This window comes from Sciurus carolinensis, unplaced genomic scaffold (genome assembly GCF_902686445.1).
Source record: "Sciurus carolinensis unplaced genomic scaffold, mSciCar1.2, whole genome shotgun sequence".
Lineage (NCBI taxonomy): Eukaryota > Metazoa > Chordata > Mammalia > Rodentia > Sciuridae > Sciurus > Sciurus carolinensis.
Window position 1 is genome coordinate 256,201 of NW_025920238.1, and position 26,869 is coordinate 283,069.

The 26,869-nt window shown below is 41.1% G+C and overlaps 1 pseudogene; it reads right to left on the minus strand.

Moving 5' to 3' along the window:
• The window catches only part of LOC124975280 (coiled-coil domain-containing protein 138-like), a 105,201-nt pseudogene extending 101,411 nt beyond the window's left edge, over positions 1–3,790 (minus strand).
• Positions 3,791–26,869: the final 23,079 nt, after the last annotated feature.

Consider the following 26,869-nt stretch of genomic DNA (forward strand, 5'->3'; position numbering starts at 1 on the left):
TTATTTGATTGAATTAATGTCCTTGTTTGTTTAGATGCCTGATGATTCTCACCATGCCCAATGACCCACTCTTTATTTGCACTTTTGGAAAACAACCACCTTTCCAAGCCTGTACAACTAGCTTCATGCAGGGAAGACTTTCACCAATCAGCCTGGCTAGAGACTGTAAGACCTCTCAGAATTTTTCTGGGAGATATGTCTTCTGTAGGACTGTATATTTTATATTGTATTGAATTCCTCAAACAACTTTTCTTGTTTCTCCTCAGAAGCCCATAATCCTTCTAACTTCTTTGTGAAAAAGTACAGATCTCTTAAGATCTAATATGGTATAGCATTTGCCTGTTTTGTGCAGCTTCCAAACTATGCCATCAATTAGTTCTGCAAGAAAAAAACCAATAGGCAAGACAAGACAAAAACCAGTACTGTGAGCAGTCCAGAGATAAACCAAAACATTGACCTTGCAGTCCATTTTTTTGCTTCCATTCCAAAGGAGGAACTGGGAAATGGGTTTCTTCCTGGTTTCATTGTACTGTAGGAGGGGGATGTGGACATGCAAAATACCACAGTTTTTCCTATTCCTTTTGATGAAATCCCTTTTCAGCTGCACATTGACCTCTGTGCTACAGCATTTCAACTGGTCTCTGGAGTTCTTGCAAACATGTCCTGGTTTACATAATATAGTTAATTTGGTGTTTCCAGGGGATTATGAGGGATTGGATCTTCTTTGATTAACACCTTGATGCATAGTCCTACAACCACAATTTTATAACCATTAGCTGTAATTCATCTATTCTTGGCAGACTCTACTTCATACTACTACATTTTTCTATTCTCAATTTCTTTGGAAATATCCCACTCATCTCTTTTTAAATCAGACAAGAAAATTAAGTTTTGTAAGGTATATCCAGTCTGGTCATCTATCTAATGGACAACATTTAATTGCCAGTGGTTTTTTGTGTTTTAAGTATTAAACCCATCCTTAAATGATAATGGATCACAACTGTGATAAAATACATAATGAAATGTGTCAAAAGGATACAAAGGTTAATTTCTAAAGAGATTACTCTTTAAAATTACTTTTGAGTTATAGTAGTATTCTTATAAAAAATATAAGACTCACCAAAGTGGCTTATACTTTAATCCTCTTATTCTCATACTGAAGAAAAAAGGTTTTTAAAAAAAGGGTTGCAGGCTGGGGATATAGCTCAGTTGGTAGTGTGCTTGCCTTGCAAGCATAAGACCCTGGGTTTGATCCCCAGCACAGCAAAAAAAAAAAAAGGGGGGGTTGCATTATTTTAAAATCATAAAATATGAATGATATGAATACTTCCTTATGTTGGTCATAAGTATTCAATTCACTAATTCATTAATTTGGTTCTATTTACCCTTTTCTTATTCTATTAATACTTTTCTTAAGCTTTAAGATTGCTTTACCTTTATTAACATATTAGTAAGGTGAAACAGTATTTTAGATATAAGAATCTATGCTCAGCAAAAATTGTAAATTCCAATTAAGTCAAGAATATATTTACAGATGACAAATCAAATCCCAAGGCACATTTGTTATAAATATTATATTCTTATGCCACTAAACTGATGTACAGGCATATATGATCCAGATTCCAGTTTTTACAACTGCCAATTGTTAGCTTTAATATCTTAGGACTGTGCCTTCACATCATCTAGTCCTACGAAATGGAATTTCTCTGCAGAACTACAGTACTGCAGGCCTTCCTAATTAGCAGATATTCTAAGGTAAGTTTAGAAATGGCATAGGGGAATACCTGATGTAGGTGATAAAAATTCTCTATAAAGGTTCATTTGCCCCCCATCACTGCCATAAAAGTTTACCACAAACTTAATATTTAAACAATCCATTTATTATGGTATAGTTATGTTGGCTGTAAGTCTGATGTGGATCTCAGACTTTATTGATCATGATGATCAAGATGTCTACAGAAACTATGTTTTCTTCTGGAGGTTGGAGATGATCAGTTTCCTTGCTTATTCAGGTTGTTGGCAGAATACAATGCTTTGAAGTGGTAGGACTGAGATCACCATATCTTTGCTAACTTGTAAGATAAGGGCAATTTCTAGCTTCTAGAAGTCACCAGCATTCCGTCACTCATGGTCCTTCATTATGAAAGCCAGAAATAATGATAGGTTGAATCCTTGATGTCCACCACATTTTTTTTTCACTTTTCACCTTTTGTTCATTCTTCCTCTATAGTTGTATATATGAGAGGATATGTTATTACATATTTGTGCACACACAGAATAAAACAGTATAATTTAGTCAATATTACTCATACTTCTGACTATTCAATTTTTTCATGTATTTCTTATGGAATCTAACCATCAATCTCTAAATATCTTTTATCCTAATTAGAATTTATTAATACTGATATTCAATTTAATATCTTTAATATAAGAATTTCTTTCTATTTGATTTTAGAATCCTCTTGAAAATAAAGCTTTTTTGCCCTTCATGCCAAAAGACCAAGTAGGTTCCAGTAGGTTCAGAATTCTAAAATTATGGATAAGAGGAATTGTCCACATCACTGAATATTTATAACCCTAATATACAATTATTTCACCACTAATGTCTTATCTCTACTTTTGAAAAGATAAATTCACATTAAGAAAAGATAATATCACATTAAGAAAAACATGTGTGAATTAATTTTGATACGTTCTGAAATAAAACTTTTTGAAGTGACTATTAGTGTGATTATTTTTCTATCAAAAATCCTTTCAATATTTTTCACTTATAAGATATCCAAGGCTTTCCCTTATTTAATTTTTATAACTACTGAACCATATATTTCAAATTAAGAAAAACAAATCTTTACACACTTTTTTTGAATATCATTTTGCTGAGAAGAAGATTTGAGTAATGGCTCTTCACCATCCATACCAGATTCTTTATGTTTTACTTTGCTAAGTTGATGGTATAAAATCTAGTCCATGAAAATCATTTGAAGTTCATATACTTGCCCATTAGGTGGCATCTATATGTCAAAAATTAAATCAAACAATTGTGTCAATTTATAATCTCATCAAAGTTATAGAAGAATTTACCTAATGTGCTTTTAGCATATTTTAGATATTTTTTTTAAGGACAGAGCTTCTCTAAACAAGCCAAGAAAGATTCCAAATCAAATATTGCCAACTAATATTAAAAACATTAATGCTGGATAAGATAAGCAAGAAACTCATAAAAGTGAAGGTGAAAGAACTGAACTTTATCAATAAAATAAGGAATTTTCATGAAACTTCTTGATTCAAGTTGATCAGACAGAAAAGAAAAATTGGCTTTAACTCCGCAGTATAAATCATCATATATCTAAAAGATTCTAACAAATCTGAAGGTTTCCAAAGGTAAAGAAATTCCACTATGCAAATTCATATTTTCTTCTTTTGACAAAAGTTGCTCTCTTCGTCATTGTACTATAAATTTTATTAACATAATATGCAAAATTATAAAGTCATTATTAACCATAAGATCTTATGCTCTGTGTTACTGTACCTGAAACACTGCTAAAATATTTTGTTTTTGCAAATAAAAATGTATTTGCAATATTCTAGAGATATCTGTCTCTAAAAGAATACCAAAAAGAATGTTTGCTAAATGAAAAAAAAATAACTAGAGGACAAAATAAATTTTCCTCTGAAGAAATTTTCAGTCACATCAAACCTTGGAAGTTTTAGAAACTGGTACTTTTTCTTGTTTTACACTTTTTATTTCATGAGCAGCATGGGAATCTTCTTTCAATCTCTGTGTTGTCATCAATTCATACTTCCTCTGCAATAGTATATCTCCATATATTAAAGAGTGAATGTATGAAAAGTAAACAAATCCAAATGTAATTATGTTGTGAGGACTGCTCCTCACAATCTACTTGTAAGTTATCCAGATGAGATTGAACTCTTTTATCCTATAGTTCCATCTTCCTGTTTTCTTCACTTACTTCATTTAACTAGGGAGGAAAAAGTTAAATATTTCAAATATAGGGGCTGGGGAGATAGCTCAGTTGGTAGAGTGCTTGCCTTGTAAGCACAAGGCCCTGAGTTTGATCCCCAGCACCCCAAAAAAAAATATTTCAAATATAAAACTAAAACCATTTTCATATTAAAAAAGATTCCCAATCTGGTTTACTTAACTAACTAATGTGGCTAAAAAGAGGCAGCATTCATGATTAAATAGGTCACAGCTAAAAATCACCATTTTCCCCTAAATATTAATAGTGCCCAGGAAAGTTTACTTCATTCTATGAAAAATTTGCAAGATCCCTAATATCTTAAAAGCACCTATTGTAGTGAAAAATGTTTTTCAAGTAAAACTTCTAATGAACAACAACATATAAATATATATATATAAGTGCCCAACTATTGAGTGTACACCACCATGAGTAACAAGATTGTAACATGTATCTAATCAATGGGAAGAACTGACATGAATAAAACATTAATTTTTTTCATTAATGAACATAACATATTCTTCAATTTAGGTTTTATTTTTTACTTTACTATTTGTAGTTTTCAGCATAGATGTCCTACACATCTTTCTTTAGATTTATTCCTGGGTAGTCAATTATTTTTTTATGATACTATATACGGGATCTTTCAGTAAATAGCACTTAATACTTCAGTGTTGCTGCTGGAATATAGAAATATACTTGATTTCTATATGGTAATCTTACTTCCAGAGTCTGCTAAATTTGTTTATTCATTTGGAATTTGTCTGTATATATCTTTGGATATCTATGCTATGTATTTAAGTATATAATCATGTCATCTGTGAATGACTAATTTTTTTCTTTCCAATCCTTTCTTCCCTTTACTGGATCAACAAGGATTTCATTAAAATGTTCAACAAAGTGTTAACAGCAATCACCTTTATTTTGTTCTCATTTCAGAAAACAAGTTTTCAATAATAATTTACCATTAGATATTATTTTGTTGGAATTTTTTGTAGGTATTCTGTGAGAACTTAAGAAATTCTCTTCTATTACCATTTGGTGTTGCTGAATTTCACATCATTTGAAATTATCATATGATTTTTCTCCTTTAATCAGATGTTAATTTTCAAGTGTTAAACAAACCATGTTTCTTGAATTAAATACCATTTAGTTGTTTTATTCTTTGTATGACTGGATTAAGCTTTGTTAACTTAAAATTTTTTGCATGTATATTCTTCCTTTTTTTTTTTTCATTACTGGGGATTGAACCCAGGACCTCGTGCTTGCCAGGCAAGCACTCTACCAACTCAGCTGTATCTGCAGCCCTGCATATATATTATTAAGAGACTGGTCCCATTTTTTTTCCTTCTTCTAATTTCAAGATTGAGATTCAAGACTGTGCTGGCTTTATAATTAAGGGAGATTGTCCCTCTTCTTGTTCTAGGTTTAAGATAAGTGGTATTTCTTCCTTAATAGCTGAATTTTGATTTTATAACTTTTTAATATTTTTCCCCTTTAACCTACATCTAAAGTTTCCAGCAGTTTTAAAATAGTGTGCCTATGTGTGATTTCTTTAAAATTTATTCTTTTCAGAAGTAATAGTTTCTTGAATTTTTCACCAGTTTTGGAAAATTTTGGGCTATCATATTTGGATTTTGCCCTATTCTCTCGTTTCTCTCTTCCTGGAATTCTCATATGTTAAACTTAACTATTCCCACATATGTCTTTTCAAATTTTCTATTCTTTCTTTACTTAATGCTTCAGTTTAAAAGCTTTTTGTGAAAGGGTTCCTGTTCCCTAATTCTACCTACTGCTGTGTCTCATCTATTAGGTATGTAATTACAGATAAATAGTAAGTATTAAAGCCAGAAATCAGTGTCTAAAATTTAATTATTTCAGCTTATCTGGGTTTTTTCTTTCACTTATTTTTAATCTAGTAATGTAGTAACTACAAAAAAAAATTAAAACTTTAAGAAAATTTCAGAGTTGTCACAGTGGTAGTCCCAGCTTACTCAGAAGGCTGAGAAAAGCAAATCATAAATTTTAGGCTAGTCTGGGAGAAAGGAAGACCCTGATTCAAGGAATAATGAAAAAAATTTTAAATTGTCAAACATCGAACTTTCTTTCCCATATAGAAGAAAAGGAGGGCTGGGGAGATAGCTCAGTTGGTAGAGTGCCTGCCTCACAAGCACAAGGCCCTGGGTTCAATCCCCAGCACCACAAAAAAAAAAAAAGCTTGCTAGAAGAAAAGGATACAAGAGCAGTTAAAGACTATTTTATTTATATTTGTAAGTTTCAAAATAAAATTAACATGAAAGCAATCAAAATTTTCTCTAACCAAAATGTTCTAATATTAACTTGTCTGTTAAATAAAAAATATAATTTGTAGAAGGCCTTATTACCTAAGATATATTAAAATAGTTCTTTTTCTAAGTTATCATTCAAATCTTTCAATGCATCAAAAGAGGCTCTTAGTCTCTGGCTTTCTTTATTCCTTTTCTTAAGAATTTCAGTTAAGTGATCAACTTCTGCATCATATTGTTAGGAAGGGGAAAAATACAATCTAATAATCAGATAAGGAACCCATATCACTAATACCACAGAACATAAATTAACTAAAAGTAGAACATCTTCAATCACAAAAATGTTAATCAGTGGATTTAAGCATAGATGAGTATTGTGGCAAAATAATTTATAAAAATTATGAAATAAACCAAAGTAACAATAAAACATCAAAAACATTTGTGAAAGACCCAAACATATTATCATATAAATTAAGTAGCAATAAGTCTACTTTTAAATTCTCCTAAGAGAAATCCACCCAAAGTCATTGATGTATTTTCTTTTTCATATCAAGGAATAATAAAACAATGAAGGATTTGTAATTTTTCTCAGGAGACTAACAGGCAATTCATAGCTTTATAGATTAACATGTAAATTTTAGCTAGTGTATTACCATAAAGTAGCTAAATTTTTTTACGGCAGTTTTACATTTCAATCAATGTTAAATACATAAATACTTTGAGCCCTAACTATTTCTCTCCTGAATCAGTTTCAGAAATGATAAAAATCAACTTTCCTCTAATTACATTTAAATAGAATAAAATGTTTTAGTTTTAAGATATAAAATTCTTTCATTTATTCATAAATATCAAAATAAGCAAGTATCTACAGGAAATCAAGAAACTAAATTTCCTTCTAAGTAATTAAGTAAACATGATTAAAATAAAACTGTTATAATTATTATTAATAAGAGTAGCAGACAAATCTAAAGAGAGAAAGAAGAATAAAATTAGCATGGAGAGATCTGAGAATTTAAGCACTCTTTCCTTAGCCCTAAGAAAAAATCCAATGTGAAAAAATTATTTTATGTAATTTTATTACTATATTATGTGATCCCTTAAATAACTGAGGGTACAGTCATATGTAGTTACTTTTATAACTAGTTTAATATTTCTATTATAAAATTTTTCCACATCCAAAAAGTACTAAAGACATACGATAAGATATGGAAGAATAAACCCACTACAATCTACTTTTCCTATTGATGTCCACTAAAAACCCTAGACAAAACACATAAAGAAGCTACCTGATGGCTGTGAATAGAAAACAAGAGTCAGGAATTAGAGAAGGGTGTAAAAACTTGGAGAAACAATGTCAAAGGAGTGAGGTTTCCTGTTTTGTTGTTTTTTTCTTCTTTTTCTCTCAAACTTCTGCCCCAGGTTGGAGCCCTGGATGGAAAGAGGAGATTTTTACTTTCCTAAGAGTTCTGAGATAAAGACAGACAGAAAATCCAGGAAGGGGAAATTTTGATCTGGCCAGAAATAGGAAAAAATATAGATGCATTGCACTTTGCTAAACTAGATGTCTCACAAACCACTATATCCAATATTTAATCATTAAAATATTAAGCAGGTGATCTTATCATATGCAATTAATACTAAAGCTGATTTAAGAATGAATTCTGCTTCAAATCTGCCTTAGTAATCTCCACTTCTTCCTTTTTTGCTTCAAGATCTTATAAATTGTTTCAATTGAACTATTGATGCATGAGCTTACTACAACCACATTTTTGAAGTTCTATAATTTAAGTTCTTAAAACATGGGAAATTGGAAACTACCAGTGATTTGTTATATTATCTAAAATAAACAGAATCTATTTTAAAAGTTAACATTAGAAACTGAGGTATATATCTCAGTGGTGGTTTAACTAGTATGCATGGAGTCCTGGGTACAATTCCCAGCAAAATCTTGTAAAATGATGAATCATACAATGAATGTTACTAGCATGTCATGTGGCATAAAACTTGTCAAAGTCAGTAACAGAGTCTTGAAAGCTAAACACTCATCTCAACATTGTTTTCTGTAGTTTATTATTTTATTTTTTTTCCTTCATAATTTTTTAAAAAAGAATGTTGAGATGTTTATTGTTTATAAGATTTGGATTATTTTCATAACATGTGGATGATGTATTCTTTGTTCAAATTAAATATTGCTTATTTTTATAAGGCATAATCTTCAATACCATATTATTGTTCACAAACACTGATAAGCAATAGTTTTACTTTAAAAATTGTAAGATTTTATAAGCATGCAAATAGGTTATAAATATCAAAGTTTTATCACTGAAACATAATTATATTTAAATTCATAAACTTTTAGTTTAGATCCCAAAATCACTTTAAATGAAGAACTTTTGACCAATTAAGCAAAGCAGTTTATTGAGCAAGCCATAAGTTGTAATCCAGGAGCACAGGAGAAAAAGTAGAAGCACAGGATCAGGCAGCACTTAGAGAGAGAAAAAAGTTGCAAGGTACAAAACATCTCAACTGTTAACAAAGTCAGCTTTGCAGGTTGCAATTGTTGTTTGTCTCATTTGGTCAGTTCAGATCTTCCTGCTGTGATTGGCTGGGACTCTTTGATAGTTACAAAAGAATTCTCTTGGTTAGGCTTTCAGTTGTCTAAATAGTAAATTAGCTTGCAAATGGAAATTAATTTGGGGGTGGGAAAGCCAGAGAAGGAGGACGTGTATGCAGAATACATGGAGCCACACTAACCTTTCAAGACCCTATATTTCCACATGGAATTGTAAACAACAATCTAGGACCTTGTGTTTAAGTGAAAATGACCCTGAGGTTCTTCTGGCAGAATGTGACCTACCCCCAACTAACTGCCAGTCTTTTAAAGTTGCAATAATGTCCATGGGTCTGCAAAAGACCAAACTCTTGGGAAAGATGGGCCCAGTGCACCTGATTCATCATACACCTCAGCTGCAGCACAACCATGAAGATTTCTAGGGTGCTGCAACCATCAGACTCAGCACAGGCACTAGAATATGAGGGAAGTCAACACCACATTTCTTATGCTGGATCACCTTTTCTGATTTTTTCTTGAGTTTAAATGTTTAGATTTTTAAATATTCAGATATTTATGTCTCTCAGAGGTTTAGGATATACCTGGTCCTCTGTATGTGCAGACCTACATCATCATATCCAACCAACCTTAGCTGCAAAATATCTAGAAACAATTCCATCTGTACTAAATAAATAGGTACATTTTTTATTGTTATTACTGCCTAACCTTTTAGATAGTCTTTGTATTCTACTGGGTATTCTATGTAATGTCCATATGGTTTAGAGCATGCAGGAGGGTTTGTGAGGGTTACATGCAAATACTACTCCATTCTCTATTAATGACATAACCACCCCTGGGTTTTGGTGCCTATGGGAGCCCTGGAACCCATCCAAGCCAGAAGTTAAAGGATTTCTGGTGATGCTGGCCCTCTGCAAAGGTTAGGTGATGTCTAGTCCAGGCTACAGCCTCATAGATATGGTGTTTTTGTGTCTCCAGCATCACACTGGTTATTGAAGGAAATTAGCCAAGAGAAAAAACTTGGAATCCTCTCAGAGTGGCTGGGAGGGCCAGGAATGGGATAGGGTTTCAGTTTTACAAACTGATTGAAATGGTGAAATTCCTTTGATTGGGACAGGACCATGACCTGCTGGAATTTAATATTCTGGAAATGGACAGGAAGCCAAGCTATCCTCGACCCCTACCTGTCCACTTTCTATGAATACTCCATTGGCTTTAAAGAGATGTGACTCCTTCTCTTAACTCCACCCCTTCCCGTCCCCCCAACCCACAAGATCCCGTGGGCATTCAGCCTCCTCCCCCTCCTTCTGAGAGCACTGGAAGGGTGATTTTCACAGAAACCTGGTGATCTGCTGTGCACAAGGGAGCACTGGCCTGGGGTTCATGGTAGGGACCACATCTGTGGTTCTGAGAGTGCCTGCTCACATAGATGTGTATAGGACTGCTCTCACCAGGCTCTGCCCCCAACTCCATACTCAAGGTGTTCAAGGCTGGCAGCATGGATAGGAGCCAGGTGGTGCTCTCTGGCTGGCTGAGAAAATCACCCCCAGAGAAGAAGTGGCAAATCTGTGTGAGTGTGGGCAGGTGTGGGTGCTGGGATGATCCATGGGGCTGGCAGGCAGTAGGAGCAGACTGGGGTGCCTTCTCTACAGACTCTCCCCAGTTGGAAATTCAACAAATTTCAAAGTTTATTTTGAGGGCTTGGGAGAAAAAGAGTGGACTCCTGGGGGCCATAGATACCATGGAAGTTTATGCTGAGGATCAAGCAGGGACCGACACTCCCCCACCCTTGTGGTCATTTTAGTGGTTCACAGCTGCTGTCGACCAGCAGTGCTGACTGTGCCCTTTGTTTCTTCTAATTTAAAGGTGTAGTGAAAGGAAGATGAGCAGCACCTTTCCACTCTTGTCCAGTGGCTCCTTCTTGCAATGTCTCATTCTTGTCTTGAGAAAGGCACCTTGCATACTTGCTTATGGTTTTTCTCCTCTGACCTCCTGGATGAGACTTATTCCTATGCTACAACCCTGAGTCTGAAGTTCCATTAAATTTCCCTCTCAGGGTAGATTTCAGGACTCCAACCTGCATCTCCAGGTGAAATATGATGCCTCTAGTGTCTCCCAGTGAGCATAGACTCACCACATCCAGAACTCTGCACCCCACACCTGCTCAGTAAATGGTGCCAACAGCAAGCCACTTGCTTGGTGAGAAATGTGGAAGCCATTTTTGAGCTAATGTCACCCAGTAACCCTTGGCTGACTCCCACCAGACTAAATACCCCAGCTATGCATGACCCACCCACCACCTTGAGGCTGAGCATTGCTCATTTCTGACAGCCACCTGGGAGCTCATCTCTGTGCCAGGCTCTGTGCTTGGATCATTCACCTCTTATTAATTCAACTTTTTTCACCCTGCCAGCAGAGTCATCTAGTTTTGTCCTGTAGCCTGAACTCTTTAAAAGAAGTAAGTTTTGTACTGAGGAAATTGAAGACCCACACTGAGTCAGAAATGGCGAAGAGAGATCTTGTGCCCTTTACCCAGCCTTCCTGAGTGACCTCATTTTAAACCCTGTGTTGTGACCTCATCAGGTGCTATCAGCAGCACTGTCAGGATGCAGAAGGCCTCCATTACTGAGGACCCCTCCTTTCTCCCTTTCTCTTCACCTCTGTCCCTTCCCAGCCCTGCCATATCCTTCACCCCTGACTTCCATGAAACTGTCCTCTGTGTCTATGAGCTGGTTATCTCACCAGGGTTGCTGTAGTGGATTCAGGTGGTGTGTTATGGTCCAAAAGTTTTAAGCATCTGGGTACTTGTTCCAGCTGAATGTCAATAGTTCATTTTCTCTTTAATATGTGGTGTCATGGTCCATAATTGTACCAGTCTTTTGGCTCGACAATTTACTCACTCATTTTAGTTCAGGAATTCACATGCCTAAGGCCATTGAATGTAGGGTGTGCCAGGCTAGCTCAGGTGTAGGTAAGAGTTGCAGAGTCAGGATCCAGACCCTGGTAGTTGGATAGGAGCAGACTTGTGACAAATAGCCTGCAAACTCATTTATTGCAGGAAAAACCATACATTTTATAAGTTTCTTGCCCAATCACAATGTGCTATGGGATATCAGACCACCAGGCTCCTATACAGGTTTCCTTGGTAACACTAGGTCAACTTGGGGCAGTTGTTTACATTCCTAGGTGGTCAGAGCGAAATGCTCCTCTCTGCAAGTATACACATTTGAGATATTAACCGCTGGAGCCAAGAACTAGGATTTCTCCCAAGAATTGAACTCCTTTTATGTGATTGCATTCTCTTAGAACATGCCCCCTCAAGTCTTTTGGCATTTTCCTTACACTTTGTTTGTTTTATTTTATGTTGAATTTTGATAATACCTTATACACTTAAGATAGTAGTCCTATGCACCATGTGTGTTTTGCATTTTCTTTCTTTCTTTTTTATCATAGGGTTTCCTGGGGATTGAACCCTGGGATCCTTTATAAATTGACCTACATCTCCAGTTCTTTTTTATTTATTTATTTATTTATTTTATGTTATTTTTAAGATTGGGATCTCACTAATTTGCTGAGACTGTCCTTGAATTAAGACTGAGGTGTTCCTCCTGCTTCAACCTCCCACATTTTTGGATGACATGTATAGTCACCACACCATGTTAGTATTTCCACTCAGCCTGTAACTTGTCTTTTTTATCTACTGAACCAGGGTCTTCACTGAGAAGATGTTTATAAGCATATTAATCTTTCCTATTCTAGATTGCATTTTTTTTGCAAATCTGTGAATGCTTTCTTTAATCCTATGTCCCAAAGATTTTCCCATTTATATAACTTTTGTTTTCCTAAATGTTATGGTTTGGGTCCAAAATATCCCCCAAAAGCTCAGGTGTCAGTGTAGCAGTGTTCAGAGGTAAGACAACTGAATTACAAGGACTCATCAGTGAGTTAACTCATCTCATCAGTGAGTTCACCAATGTAGTGGATTAATAATTTGGAGCAGACTGGGTTATAGCTGTGTGGTATAGCATCTACCCAGCATGTATGAGGCCTTGGGTTCCACCCCTGTACTGGCAAAAAATATATATATATATAGAAAAATAAAAATAATGACTTACTTAGAGATGTAGAAAGTCACAAGCAGGTGGGATTTGGCTGTAGGAATTGGATCCCAGGGTGATACCTGGGGGACTGTAAGTCCACTTGCTCTCTGTCTGTCTCTCCTGCTTTCTGGTTACCAAGAGCTGAGAAGCTTTCCTGTTTCATGTCCATCCACCATGAGATTTCTGCAGTGGAGTTGGCTGACCGTGCTTTGATACCATAAATTTAAGAAATCCTGTGCTCCTCTGAGTTCCTCTTGTCAGGTGTTTTATTCACAGTTATGAGAAGCTCACCAACACACTGCATCTTACAATGTTGTGTTTTCTTTCATTTCCATAGTCCACTTTAATTTTTGTGTAAGCTTTGAGACAGCTCATTCCTTTATGGCAGTGGTCAATGACTGCTCTCCCTGTAGCATTGTTGACAAGTCACCCTTCTTTCACTGAATTAGTCTCTTAGTTTTGTGCAAAATCAATTGACACATTTCTCTGGGTTTCTTTCTAGTGCTCTGTTCCAGTCTCTTGTCCCTTTGTCTCTTTCTCTGTCTGTCATCACAGGTGGTCTTCATGAGTGTGGTCATGCCATGAGTCTGACAGTCTGGTGGACTAACTCCTCCAGTTTATTCTTTGTTTTCAAGTTGTTTTAGTTGTTATCTTTCTTCTGCCTTCCAATACAATGTTGATGATAAACGTGTTTGTATCTAAAATGCCTAGTTATGATTTGTTTTGCTGGAGGGGTGGAGAGCTATGAGGGATTGAACTCAGGGGCACTCAACCCCTGAGCCATATCCACAGCCCTATTTTGTATTTTAATTAGAGACAATCTCACTGAGTGTCTTAGCACCTCACTTTTCCTGAGGTTGGTTATAAATTCTTGATCCTCCTGCCTCAGCCTCCAGAGCCACTGGGATTTCAGGTGCACATCACTGTATTCCGCTCTTGATGTGGTTTTGAGAGGAATTTCCCTGTTCCACATGTCCCTGTACTAAGTATTTTTCTACATCAGTTGGTGCTTTGGCTTTTTATTAAATAATCCAACAAGAGTCAAGAGACTCAAGGAGAGAAGAGCCTGCTATATCAACATACTCTTCTGTTTGCTGGGTATTTTCTTCATGTTGATATCACCTAGGCCCTCCTTTCACCATTCCTTTCTAGACAGAGACATCCTCTTGTCCTTCCTCAGGGCAGGATTGCTGTTTTCAAGTCCGTGGTTTGCCTTCACTGGAGAACATCTCCCTTACCCCTTTATTCTGAAGGGTATTATCACTGGATGGGGAATTATGAGAGCTCTTATTATTTTGCACATTAAAAATGTTTACCACTTTCCTCTGGCCTTCATCCTTGCAATGAAAATTTCAATGTCATTCAAAGGACTGGTAGCATAGAAAACTTTGAGATTTTGCTCTGAAGAGAAGTAACAAAACTGGGCCATAGCTGGAGAGGACCACTACATCAAGTCAAGCCTCTGTTGTTTTTAACTATGATAGGAGACGTTTGGTGCCATGAGCAGCCTGAAGGTTCCACACTCCCCAGTATTATCTTAATGAACCATGAAAAACTTTGGAGCATCTAGCATGGTGGCCCAGGAATCCAGAAAGCTGAAGCAAGTGGATCACAAACTCCAGGAAAGTCTGTGCAACTTAGGAAATCCTCAACTCAAAATAAAATTAAGGAGAAAAAATTTTGAAATAATGAATGAATTTCTTACCTTTTCTTACTCCTTCTGGTAGAGTTCAGGCTTGGAGGAAATGCTGGTTCATCCTGAAGAACAACCAGGAAGGGGATGACCCAGGTGTCCTGGAATACTACAAGCATCACCAGTCCAAGAAGCATTTGCAGATCATCTTCCTGAGTCTCTGTAAGCAGGTGCATGACAATGTGGCCTTCACAAAAAGGGGCTGCCATGTGAGTTTGTGTGCATCTTCAACACCAGTGATCACACTTTTTACCTGGTAGCAGAGACAAAGGAGGACATGCATAAGTGGGTGCAGAGCATCTGCAAGGTGTGCAGCTTCCAGCAGAAATTTGAAAGCATAGGTACACATTCACCAGTCTTCTCTAGAGGCTGCAGTATCCCTAAGGTACCTTTTGAAAGTAGAGCAGATGCCAGTCAAGACCAGATACCATGGGGACCTCTGGCCCTCACTGTGCTCAAATGGCAAAACTAGAAACATGGGTCATGATGAAGCAAAAGCTGTTTTATGACATATCCTCAGGCCCATGGACCCCACTTCCATCTAACAGTGTGTCAACTTCTTCCTCCTTCAGCTGTCACACATGGTGACTATCTGCCTTTCTATGGATCCTCTGCATGACCAGTGTGGCCAATCTTGCAGTTCTTTTGAGAGGCAAAGGGAATTAGAAAAATAAAGACTCAAAAACACAGATTTTGAAGATAAAGCTGCAATCAGGTGGAGCTCTGCTCTCTGGTGCAGATGAAGATCTAAAGAGTTATGCCAGCAATCTTTATTGATATATGTCTTATCGGGTGAAAGACTATGCAAGCATTATTCTTTGTATTCAGGAAAGTTAGAGAAACTAGGACATCTACATAGCTTTTCTGCAGTTTCAATCTACAGTTGCAAAGTGCAATGTTAGGAGCTTTGTGCAGCTCTCAGAAAAGTACACTGTTAAAAGTTACTGTAAGATGGAGCAGGAATAAGAGAAGTGAAACTGATGAAACATTGTGGTCATCTAGCATAAGAATTTCTTTATTCCCAGGAGCTATGTGCTGAGATCAAGGTCAGAGCTGATAGGACTATTGCCCAGAGCCTCCTCATACAGGGAATTGCCACAGCAGCTAAGCATCCTGCACCCTTGCACAGAAACATTTACAGGCACCAGGCATACCATAGCCATGAGGTCATCAGAGACCCCTAGTCCCAGTCACTGCTCTCCCATCCTCTGTCAGTGCTCTCCACGGTCCTCTTCTATCCAGCATCTGCAATAAGGCTTGGCCCTCAGTCCTGTGTGATTATTGTTGATGTAGAATCCAGGATTCTTCTACATCACCCTGGGAGAAGACAGGTGAAGGGGAATCAGAAATTTATCATTGGGTTTTGATGGCAGGTTTCATTTTGGAGTGGTCAGTCAATCTGGACTTAGTGATGACATCAGTAAATCTGTGGGAAGGTACTAACAACAGAATTTTGCACTTTGAAATTGTGCACATTGATGGAATGTGAATAGTATATCAATTTTTTTTAAAAAAATAATTTCCTCAGATTTCTACTGATGGCAAACCAGGTTCATGTCCCCTGGACTTGGAACCAGCCATGTGGGTTTGTGTCCTGTGTTGTTGCATAGGTCCAGAAGGCTACTGCACTCATACCAGCACTTGGTGCTGCTGTCCTGAGACCCTGTAAGTTTTCAACAGTGGGTACTGGTTTTTCAGTTTACACCAGGCCCTGGAAATTATGTGGCCAGCTGGGCCTGGGATGAAGAGCTGCTGTGGAGATATTTTTTGCTTTCCTGGGGGAAGAATAATGAGTCCATTTTCTCTCATTTTTCATGAAAAGTAGCTCAGATTTTCAAAGCAACTTTTAATTTGCATTGTGTGCTATCTCCGGTGGGAACTTCCTTGATTCTCCATGCATGTCTTTCTACCATGTTGTATCTGATGAGTCTGCAGATGGGTTCAGCTGACTCCAGGGCATAGGGCTCCTAACCTTGTGTGTGGATAGGTGCCAAGCCAGTCATGGGGTGTTCATCATCAGGCCAGGGACACTGGCTTTGGCACCAAGAGCTGAGTGAGGGAAGGTTTATTAAATGATCAGGAAGATTTTTAGTGTAACAATCGAGTAGTTGGTCTATATTTTGTCTTCTAAATCATTTGTTCCATTGGACCCTTAGCTTCCTGTTCATGAGGGTATATTCTCTTAGCTGATGGGAGGTTCAGTTACTAGGTGGAAGTCATTAGTTGCCTGTCAGAGGTTCAGTACTGTGAGATCTTTCTGAAGAGTACAGGTGCTTTGTCTTTCTTCTTAGTGGAGGATCTAGAGTTTTGAGTTAGCAACTTTCTTTTAAAGTGCACAGTGGCTACAAAACCATCCACAAGAGTCTGAGCTTAGACATCAGTGAGGGTTCCTAGCTGAGTTCAGGCTGTGAGGGAGCAAGGAGTCAACATCTGACAACTATTCATGAAAGAACTTGTTGTTAATTGCTCTTTGAAGTTTTTCTGTTTTTCTAGTAAGAAAATGGAATTTATTTCCTGCCTTACAATGAAACTTTGCAGAACTGAAGATCTCTCTGTTGACCTGCACTGTGTTTGTGTAGGCATTCCATTTTTAATTGCATAACTCCCCTGAACAAACATTTTCCGTTGCTGTGTCTGTCAAGAGCTTTCCCACATTTGCTCTGGAACCACCCCTTTTGTAGGTAAGGAGATGTCTGAATTCACACCTGCCATCCATACCATAAGAATGATATGACAGCAGCTTTGACTTGACCATCTCCATGAAAGCATAGACCTAGTATAAATCCCACTACCAAGCACCTCTTAAAGCTAGACAGGAATGACCCAAATTCACATAACTGATTGACAGTGAGACTCTGTGTCAGTCAGGTCTGCTTTTATGTTATGATACCTAGCCTCTTTTTCCCATGACATGTGTCAGATGCCTCTGACCCTTTGGACTGAGAGCTCCCCCTCACCCCTCCCACTGGGTCCTTCCCTGTCCCTGGCTTCCCCCCTCACATGACACTCTGTGATTAGTGTACTGTGGTGAATCTGACAAAGTCCACATCACCTCCCAGATGATGTGAGCAAGTCTTTGCAAGGCTCTGATTCCCTCTGTTAAATAGATCAATTTTTTTTTCCTTTCTCCCAGTGCTTCATGTGTGCATTATGGATACTTCAGAGAGCTAAAGTTACTAATCCTGATAAATGGTTCAGTGGAGGGGGAGACCCTGAATCCATCAATCCCATGAGACCCTACTGTGGAGCTCATAGGTGGAGACCTCTTCACATCAATTCTGAGAGATCCATCCTACTGGGCTCCCAGCAGATAAACCCTGTTATTTTTCATTTTTTTAAGTGATTCATAGAGACCCATCACAAGACTTGTGTCTTGTTTCAGCTGGTAGGAGTTTTGTGGCATAGGGAGACTTTCTTCTTTACACAGATTTTGTCTTTCTGCTTTTTAGATTGGCTCTCCAGGTATAATAGAGGCTGGCCTGACCTTCTGGGCTCCAATTCTCCTCCCACCTCAGCCTCTCCAGTGCTGAGACAAGAACGTGTGCCTCCACACCCAGCTGTCTCTCTTTTTAACACTTCTGGCAACCCCTCAACTCTATTCCTTCAGTCACTTTCCAATTCTTTACATAATCCACACAGATTTACCCAGGATAAAGCCTGCAGCATCACAACCAGACTAGGAGGGACACAGTTTGAATATTGACTTCAGGTTGCAGAAAACAACTTCCTCACAGAAAGCTCTTCCCTGAAGGGACCCAGATGTGATGCTCACAGAGAAGGAGCCATTCCCAGAACAAATAAGAAGATTCAGTATCACATGTGGGATTTGTTTCTGGGGTTTGTTTTTTGATGGGAGCTTTGCTGTACCTGGAGGGCTTGAAGGGGCAGAAAGGAGGAATCCAGGCCACATATGCAGAAGGGCACACTCCATGTTCTGCCTCACGAGGCTGAATCGGAAACCTGACATCAGGATGGGAGTCCTTACTCTCCAAGGACTGACAATGCACCACAGGGAACCATACTTCCTGAGGCTAGTCCAGGGTGGCAAGGAATAGATGACCTACCTTACTTGCAGGGAAGGCAGAAGGAGAGCAGGGTTGTGTCAGGAGGGAAGCCACCCCTGGGTTTGACCTTGATGCATAATATACATCCTTCCTCTGATGACACCTTTCAGGATGAGGCCACTTTCCCACCTCTCCTTACATTTTGTCAACAGGTTCCCTGAGAAACATTTCTGCAGCCAGTCAGAAGCCCTGCTCCTCCAGAGCTGAGCTAACCACTCATGTCTGCAGCACCTCCAAGAACAAAGTCACTCTACCCTCCTACAGCAGAGTCAGCCTGCACTGATGACAGACAAGTCTGAGTGGGAGGAGGCACAGCCCACCTGGTCCTCCACAGAAGCACCTCCACCTGTGCCCCCATTTGGACCAGTGCTTGAGCCATGGATTAGAGATTGTGAGGTGGAGATGAGAATGGCCATGTGACCACACTTGGTCAAGGGATCCTGTATCCCTGCTTTAGAGTTGTAAGATGGGTCAAGCATGGTCCCATGACCACACAGGACCAGAGACTCCTATGCCCTTTTTTTAGAGCTTTAAGTTGGGTGAAGTTTGGTACCATGCTGTAAGATGGGACAAGTATATAACCATGATGACATCAGTGCAGGAGCTCCCATGCCTTCGCTTTGAAGCTATAAGTTGGGAGAAGTACATATTTCTGCTGCATAAGGGAAAATGACCTCAGTGAGCTAACAGGATTATTACAGGCTTGGGAAAATGTTGGGGTGTTTGAAAGACTGATCAAACTGAGCATGTAGTATGTGTGATTGGCTTGTTGAAATCAACTGGGGTGCAGGGCAGAATAACCCAGATGAGCAAGCAGGCAGTGTGATGGGTATGGGGGACCTGGGTGGCTCTTATGGAAGACTGACTCACAGTGAATAAAGATGTCAGTATGAGGGAAGTGTGGGCATCTGCTGGTGTGCAGGGAAGACTGACCCCATAGAACAAGCAGGCAGGGTGAGGGGAGTGAGTACATCTGCTGGGGTGTAGGAGAGACTTACCCAGAGGGAGCAAGGAGGCAGTATGAGGGGTGTGTGGACACCTGGAGGGGTGTAGGGAAGAATGACCAAACTCAGTAAGCAGACTGTGAGGAATGAGGAGAAACCTGCTGGGCTCTAGGGAAGGCTGATGCAACTGAGTAAGTAGGCAGTGGGAGAACATGTTGGGTGCCTGTTGGGGTGCATGAAGAGTTACCCACAATGAGCAAGTAGGCACTGTGATGGACATGCCAAATACTAGTGAGGTGCAGGGAATACTGCCTTTCACTTAGCAAGCAGGCAGTATGAGGGGCATGGGGAATCCTGCTGGGGTGCATGGAAGAGTCACCCACATTGGCAAGTAAGTTGTGTAAGGGGGATGAGTAAAACTGCTGTGGTACAGCAAAGACTGTCCCACAGTGAGCAAACAGGCTTTATGAGAGGCCTGTGCAAACTTGCTGGGAGCTGGGAAGACATGAGAGTCATTGTGCAAGCTGGTAGTGTGTGACCAAAGACTGGTCATCAGTCTGAGTGACATGTGGACAACTGGTGGGATGCAAGCTAGTCTGATAGAGTTGAATAAGTAGGAAGTGTGAGAGACCTGTGTAATCCTACTCTGGTTCAGGAAAACTGACACAGCTGAGAAAGCAGGAAGTGTGAGACATTTGCAGAACCCAAACACCCAGATGAGCAAGCCTGCAGTGTGATGGATGTTCAAGGAAGACTGAACCACAGTGAGCAATCACATTTTCTGATGTGTGGGAAAGAGTGAACCACAGTGAGCAAGCAGGAAATATTGTGGGAACCCCAATGTGCAGGAAACCTGACACAAATAACCAAAGCTCCCTTGGGTGAGCAGGACAGAGGTAAACAATATTGAGTGTTCACATAGCAGAGGAACTGGACTCCAGTTCAGGAACAACTTCCAGTATGTTTTTAAAAGCAGGTTGGCAATAATATCCCAGGGTAAAAGTAAGTCACAGCTGAAAAATGTAGGTGGTTATGCTCTACATGCTCCTTCCAAACAGTGGGCTGTTTGGGGCTTTGACAAACCCATCATCCTCACTGGACTCAGTCCTGCATTGCCCTCTATTCTCTTTCAGTAGTGATGGTTTTTTTGAAGATTCAAGGACCTCATTCTACATGAGGAGTGACCTGGTGGCCCAGAAGGTTGTCCATGACAGTGGGTGTTGTGTCCATGGGATCTGTGGTCAAGTCCAAGACCTCTGTATCTCATCCAAGCCAAAATGGAACAGACTAGGGATCACAGGTCACAGCTGCACCTTCCCATAGCACCTGGACTGCCAGGGCCACACCACAGGCAGCCCCCCAAGCCCCAAGACAGACAGTGAGGATTCATACATTTTCATTACACTTATAGCAACACCACTCTCAGCCTTCTCAGTTCCCAAGACATTCATAATGGATAAAAGCTAGAGCACCTTAGAAGCCACAGCTCTAGGGAACAAACTCATGACCATCCCATGCTTTCCCCACAAGCCAAGCCATGTAGAAACACCTGCACATAGTTACCCTTCCCAGGACCTTTTGGTTAGAAATAATAGGTCAGTCTCTTTTTCTACCATCACGCCCTGGCACAGAGACTTCCCTGAATTGTACAGCAGCCAACCTCATGAAGGTGAGTGTCATGTGCAGCTAAGGCTGGGGAGAGGGAGGTAGCACAGTGTTCTCACATTTTGCAGGCCCTCATCACCTGGGCCCAAGGCAGACTTTCAATCATCTGTCACTGACATTTAGGATGCAGGCCTCCTCTGCTACCCCAGCTGGTTCTTGGAGAACTCCCTACTCAGTGAGGGGAACAGATCCTCCTGGTTAACCACAGTACAGTGTGTTCCAGAATTCATTGTGGCTCAAATCATAGTATTTTACACATCAAACTAAGGACTTAAAAGGAAATCTACCTCACTCCAAATTGCAGCCAAACCTAGAGGTACTAACAGACTACTAAAACAAAATGAGAAAGTAAGGTGATATTCTAAGGCACACTGGCATATTTGTGGTTGAATGAAATTTCACTTGAAGTCTGTCTTTCCACTGTCACTGATTTTCCCTGAGTGAATTTCAGCAATGTGTGTATCTCACATGCTTGATGCACGAAATATTCTCATTCCTTCACATTGACCCTCCACCCCAGAACCTGCACAGCCTCCTCTCACCCATAATGCAGCTTATGGAAGTTTTTCAGGGCAGAGCTTTCTCCATTTCATATGATGCCTGGAGTTAGAAGATTTACTCAGAGATGACTCAACCCCAGGGATCTGGCATCTGGTTTGGAGCTCTAGGCTCATCCTCTGGCCTGGAACTGAGGCAGAGATGTTTGGAATCATGTTTCTGACTACCATAGCTCACCTCCAGCTGGAAAGTTAAACCCCACAAACATAAACCAGCGCCCAGGTTTTCAATGTGGATTCTGGAGGCTGCAAAGTCCTCATCCTGGAGTTGCCAACAGTGTTGTGTCACTCTGGGTGAGCAGGACAGTGGGGTGAGATGGGAGAAGAGGGAGTGAGTACACAAATCAAGGGAATTCTGCAGATGCCTCCTGGGGCTTGCACCCCATAACCAGGAGGAACTTCCAAGATCTCTGTGCTTGGTCAGGATGTGTCAGAAGTGAATCCTATGCTGGGGGATCAGGGCTTGTGATATCTGGAGGACCAGTAAATCCAAGAGTGACTGGGAAGGGCATAGAGAATGTCCATGCAGGACCACATGGGGCCACATGTGATTTATTTTCTTTGTCACAACTTCCTTCCCTGATACCCTCAAGCACTCTCAGAGTGGCACAGAGTGTAGGAACCTCTGCTGAGTCCAAGAGCCTGAGAGCCAGCTTTCTCCAGGTGACTACATTTTGACTGGCTCTGCAGAATGCTTGGACAGGTGTAAGACCACACCCTATAAGGTATCAGCACATCCCCAGTGATGGCAACTGCCTCATAGGATGCTGCCTGCGATTACCTCAGTTCAGGGCCCCAGGTCAGTGCAGGGTCCCTACATTGGAAGAAATTAATGTTCTGAGGTGGACTGGGGCACAGACTCCCTGACTCACCTAATGAGCAGAAAGGGGAATGCTGGGTGGGGTATTCTCTCTTGACCTGCATGACCATTAATTCAGAAACAGACAAGAGGTGATAGAGGATTAAGAAAAATAAACACTTAAAGGGCAAAGTGGGATCAGGTAGGTACTGTCCTCTGATGGAGGAATATTTACCCACAGCTGGCTCCACATGTTTCTCATATAGGCTTTATCATCAAGAGGTTTTTTGTAAGAATGCTTATGGAAAGCAGCCAGGCTTGAAGGTCACAACATGGGTGAGACATTATGGTTATCTTAATATGTTAAGAATGCTCTATTCTTAGGAGACAGCATCTGTGACTCAAGGTTAAAACTGATAATTCTGGACATTTGCACAGAGAGGACATGTCATAGCAACTGGGGAAAGTTAATCCTATACATTTGCATAGGGGAATTCCAGTGAAAGCACACCACAACCACAAGGTAATCCTATACCTTGATTCACATCACTACTCCCCACAGTCTCCCATTCAGCAGATTCACCCCCAGTGTCTCATCTAGAACAGGAATGGTACAGTGAGGAATGAGTCAGGTGGGAGAGGACAATGACTTCAGTGCAAGAGTCCAAGTGGTGGGAAGACTGATGACTCCCAAAATGTCAGCAAACAGATTGGTGTATTGAGGACTGTGGCATGCAACTTAGAAGCAACTGAGATTTGTGCCTCACTGTGGGGCCAGGGCTGAGAAGGCAACTGAGCTGCTCACCTCCACTGCAGGTGTGGCCTACCCTGAAATCTTCTGGGCCAATACCATAGCCCCGGGCTCACCTTCAGGGCCAGGACTGCCCACATGTCACTTCCCCTGATCAGCTCTGAGAGGCTCACCTGTTTGGTGAGACTGGAGGTACATTCAGCCCATGCAGTCTGTAGGCAGGGTTGTCCCTGCCCATCAGGTCTCTGACCTGGGTGGACCCATCCACCAGGAACATTTTAACTACTAGCACTGATGCTTGGTGTGTCCCAGGAAAGCTGGAAGAGGTCCATCCACCTCCCTACTGCCCATTCCCACTTTGCCTTCCTGCCTGAACTCAACAGTCGCCACAGTCATAATGTGGCCAACCTAGTGGTGGCTATCTTGACATGAATACAGATTTTCACCTCCTTCTTTCTTCTGGTCAGTGATGGCTGTTTCCTTCACTGTCCTGTCCCTAGCCAGTGATAATAGTTGTGCACCATTTGAATGAGGCTCATTCTGAAGATGACTACCTGCCCTGATGCACAGGTCCTTCCACCCTACTGGCCATGGGGGGAGCATGTTTGAATGCCCAGCAAGTGCATAATCCCAGGAGCCCATGGAGTGACCACTTTTGCCCTCTTAGCTGCCCATGTGAAGCCCTTCCTTTACACAAAGTCCTTGTCAGAATAAGCGAGATCCAGCCAGCTTCTGTAGACTGCAGCCTCAAGCCAGGCCTGAAAGGTAAGTATGCTCTATCCCAATCCCACACCTGGACAACATCCAGGTCTACTGGCTTTGCTTATGTATCAGATGGACCCTGGACTTGGGGTTAGGACATTGGATAAATCATTGAAACTCAGTCTTTTTTCTTATCTGTGAAATTGGGGTAGCACCTGCCCCTAGGTTTTTGGAAGAAGAGTCCCCAGGACAGAAATCAGGGCACTGCAGGTGTTCACTGCAGTCAGATCTGGCTCTTACACAGGCCAGAAGGAAGAGCTCCAAGGCCCAGGTCTTCACTGCCTGGTTATGCAGGAGGAGGGCCAGCAACAGGGTTCCAATAGGAGGAACAGGACCAAGAGCACCAGAAGAAAGATCCCTGTATCTAGCCAACAATCCTCAGTCCCAGTGTGTGGAACTCAAACCACAAGGCCTGCAGAGTCCCCTCCCTCCATCCTGGACTAACCTGCATGTGCAGAAGTAGTACCAGTGACCATCTCCACTTCAAATGCAGTCTTTCGATTTATCTTACAAAATCATGAACCTGGGTAGAAAACCATGTAATTAGACCAGGTGTCCCATTTTGGGTCCTGGACATGTGAATACCATAGATAAATAGGAAAAAAATATATTTTTGAACCTGAAAAACAATGTAAGGCTGTGCCTTCATTTCTCAATATGAAGCTGGAGTGGCCATGAAGGCCTCCATGAACATGCCATGGGACTGAACGTGTGTGCTGTTGCTGTGTCTGGTCACTAAATTCCTGATCCTTTTACAAAAAAACAAATACACCTGGTCTTGTGTGGCAGCATCCTTGGCCAGCCCTTCTCCTGATCACCCAGGGCCATGTAAGCAGGGTTGGTGGGGAGGAGAAAGATGAGTAGGCTCTTACTGGTCTGAGGATCAGGAAGGCTGGAAACAAACTGCTGCTGCTGTTGCCTGATATGCCTCCTGAGGCTGGGTACTTTGATCTTTGAAGATGGGCAGTTGCATCCTGTTCATATATTATTCTGTGGATGGAGTAAATCTCAGGCCAGCAGGATGTGACTGCAGGTAGCTGAGACTCCTCCTTGTCCTTCCACAGTGGCTGTACATCGATCTTCAGCTCCACCCAGAATGTACACCTCACCCCCACACAGAGCACCACCAGACTGCACCTGGGAGACAGTGAGAAAATTCATGTCCTTGTCATGAGCTCTCTAGGGCCCACTCCCAGCTCCCTGTGGCTCTGCTCACTTGCCTCAGCCCAGGCTCCCTACCTCCTTTGGGGAAGAGTCTGGTGCAAATCTTTCCTGAGTACAAAGCACCATCATTAGCTGGGGGAAAGTGTGGTTCCCAGTAAAGTCTCAAAAACTTCTTACTCTGGAGCAGGTGGCAGAATCCCTGTCTTTGGAGAGTGGTGCTGGAGGTAGGCAGGTGCAGGGTGCAGGCCAAAGTCTGAATGAGCACAATCAGAGCATATGGATCCTCTCTGAAGTTCTTGCTGACAGGGCACAGTTGCCCAGTACTTGATCAAAGAGCTCAGGCTTCACCTGTATCATCACAGAGGACTCCAGGAGAATCCTAGACACAGTGTAGGGCATCATAGTGGGGTCCAGGCTGCTCCAGTGTGATCACCCAATTCAGGCCATGAGTGGGACCATCAGGTTCTGATTATAGAAGCCACAGAAACCCTACAGACAGCATCTAGGGGCAGTGTGCTTCCTTCTGTCTCTCAAAGAGCAGGCAAGAAAGAGACCCAGGACTGCAGCTGCACAGCTCCTGTCACTGTGGGCAGATCACTGCACCTCTCTAAACTAGTCTTTTCCTTCCCAGACCTATAGGAGCAGCATAAGTGCCTGTTGCACTGGCACAGGACTGAGGAACTGCTGAATGGGCAGCTTTTCTACCAGGGTTGTTTTCCTGTGCTCCCTAACTGTTTTGCTCCTATTTATAGCAGAGCCCAGGTGTGGGCTCATTTTATCTGTATCACCAGCAGTCCACTAGCCCCAGGAAGAGCCCTACCAGTAAGGAGTACTTGGCCCTGGACTACCAGCCTATCTCCCCGTGTGCCCACCACTCAGCTGCCTGCGGGGATCAGGGTTTCAGGGAAGGCAGCCTTCAAACTCTTTCCTTCCAAACCTAGCAGTGGCAACTTCAACCTTATTTACCTCAGGTCCCCCTCAGGGCACAGGGTCCCTCCCTCCACACAGCCACACACATGAATGCAGAAGCCAGATTCGCTCAGGGTTGTGGAGTCAGTTGCAGATGGAGTCCAAGCCTCCTGCCTCCTGTTATTAATTCCCCTTTGAGAAGCACTCACTCTGGGACAGGGATTCAGGCACAGTGGTGTAGAGAAGAGACCAACCAGTCTAGACAGAGGATGGAGCTCTGTCTTGCAGGGCTGAGCACTCTCAAAGAGCATATATAAAACCCTGTGGCCCATACCCCATGCCTCCTCCTGGAGGATGAGTGGTGGAGAGATGGATCTGGGCTCATCTCCAGAATCAGGGAGCACACAAAGAGCCCTGCATCCTGAGCCTCATTCCCATGGATCATGGAGGGCAGAGACTAAGGTCTGGTCTCATCACCATTGCCAGGGAATACAGGCAGAGAGAGCCCAGCACTCCATGCCTCCTTCCCCAGGATAGTTGGGGAGAGATGGGACCCTGGGCTCACCCAAACAGCCAGGGAAGATTCTCTGTCCCACAGCTGGGACCATGGGGTCTTTCAGGGTCTGT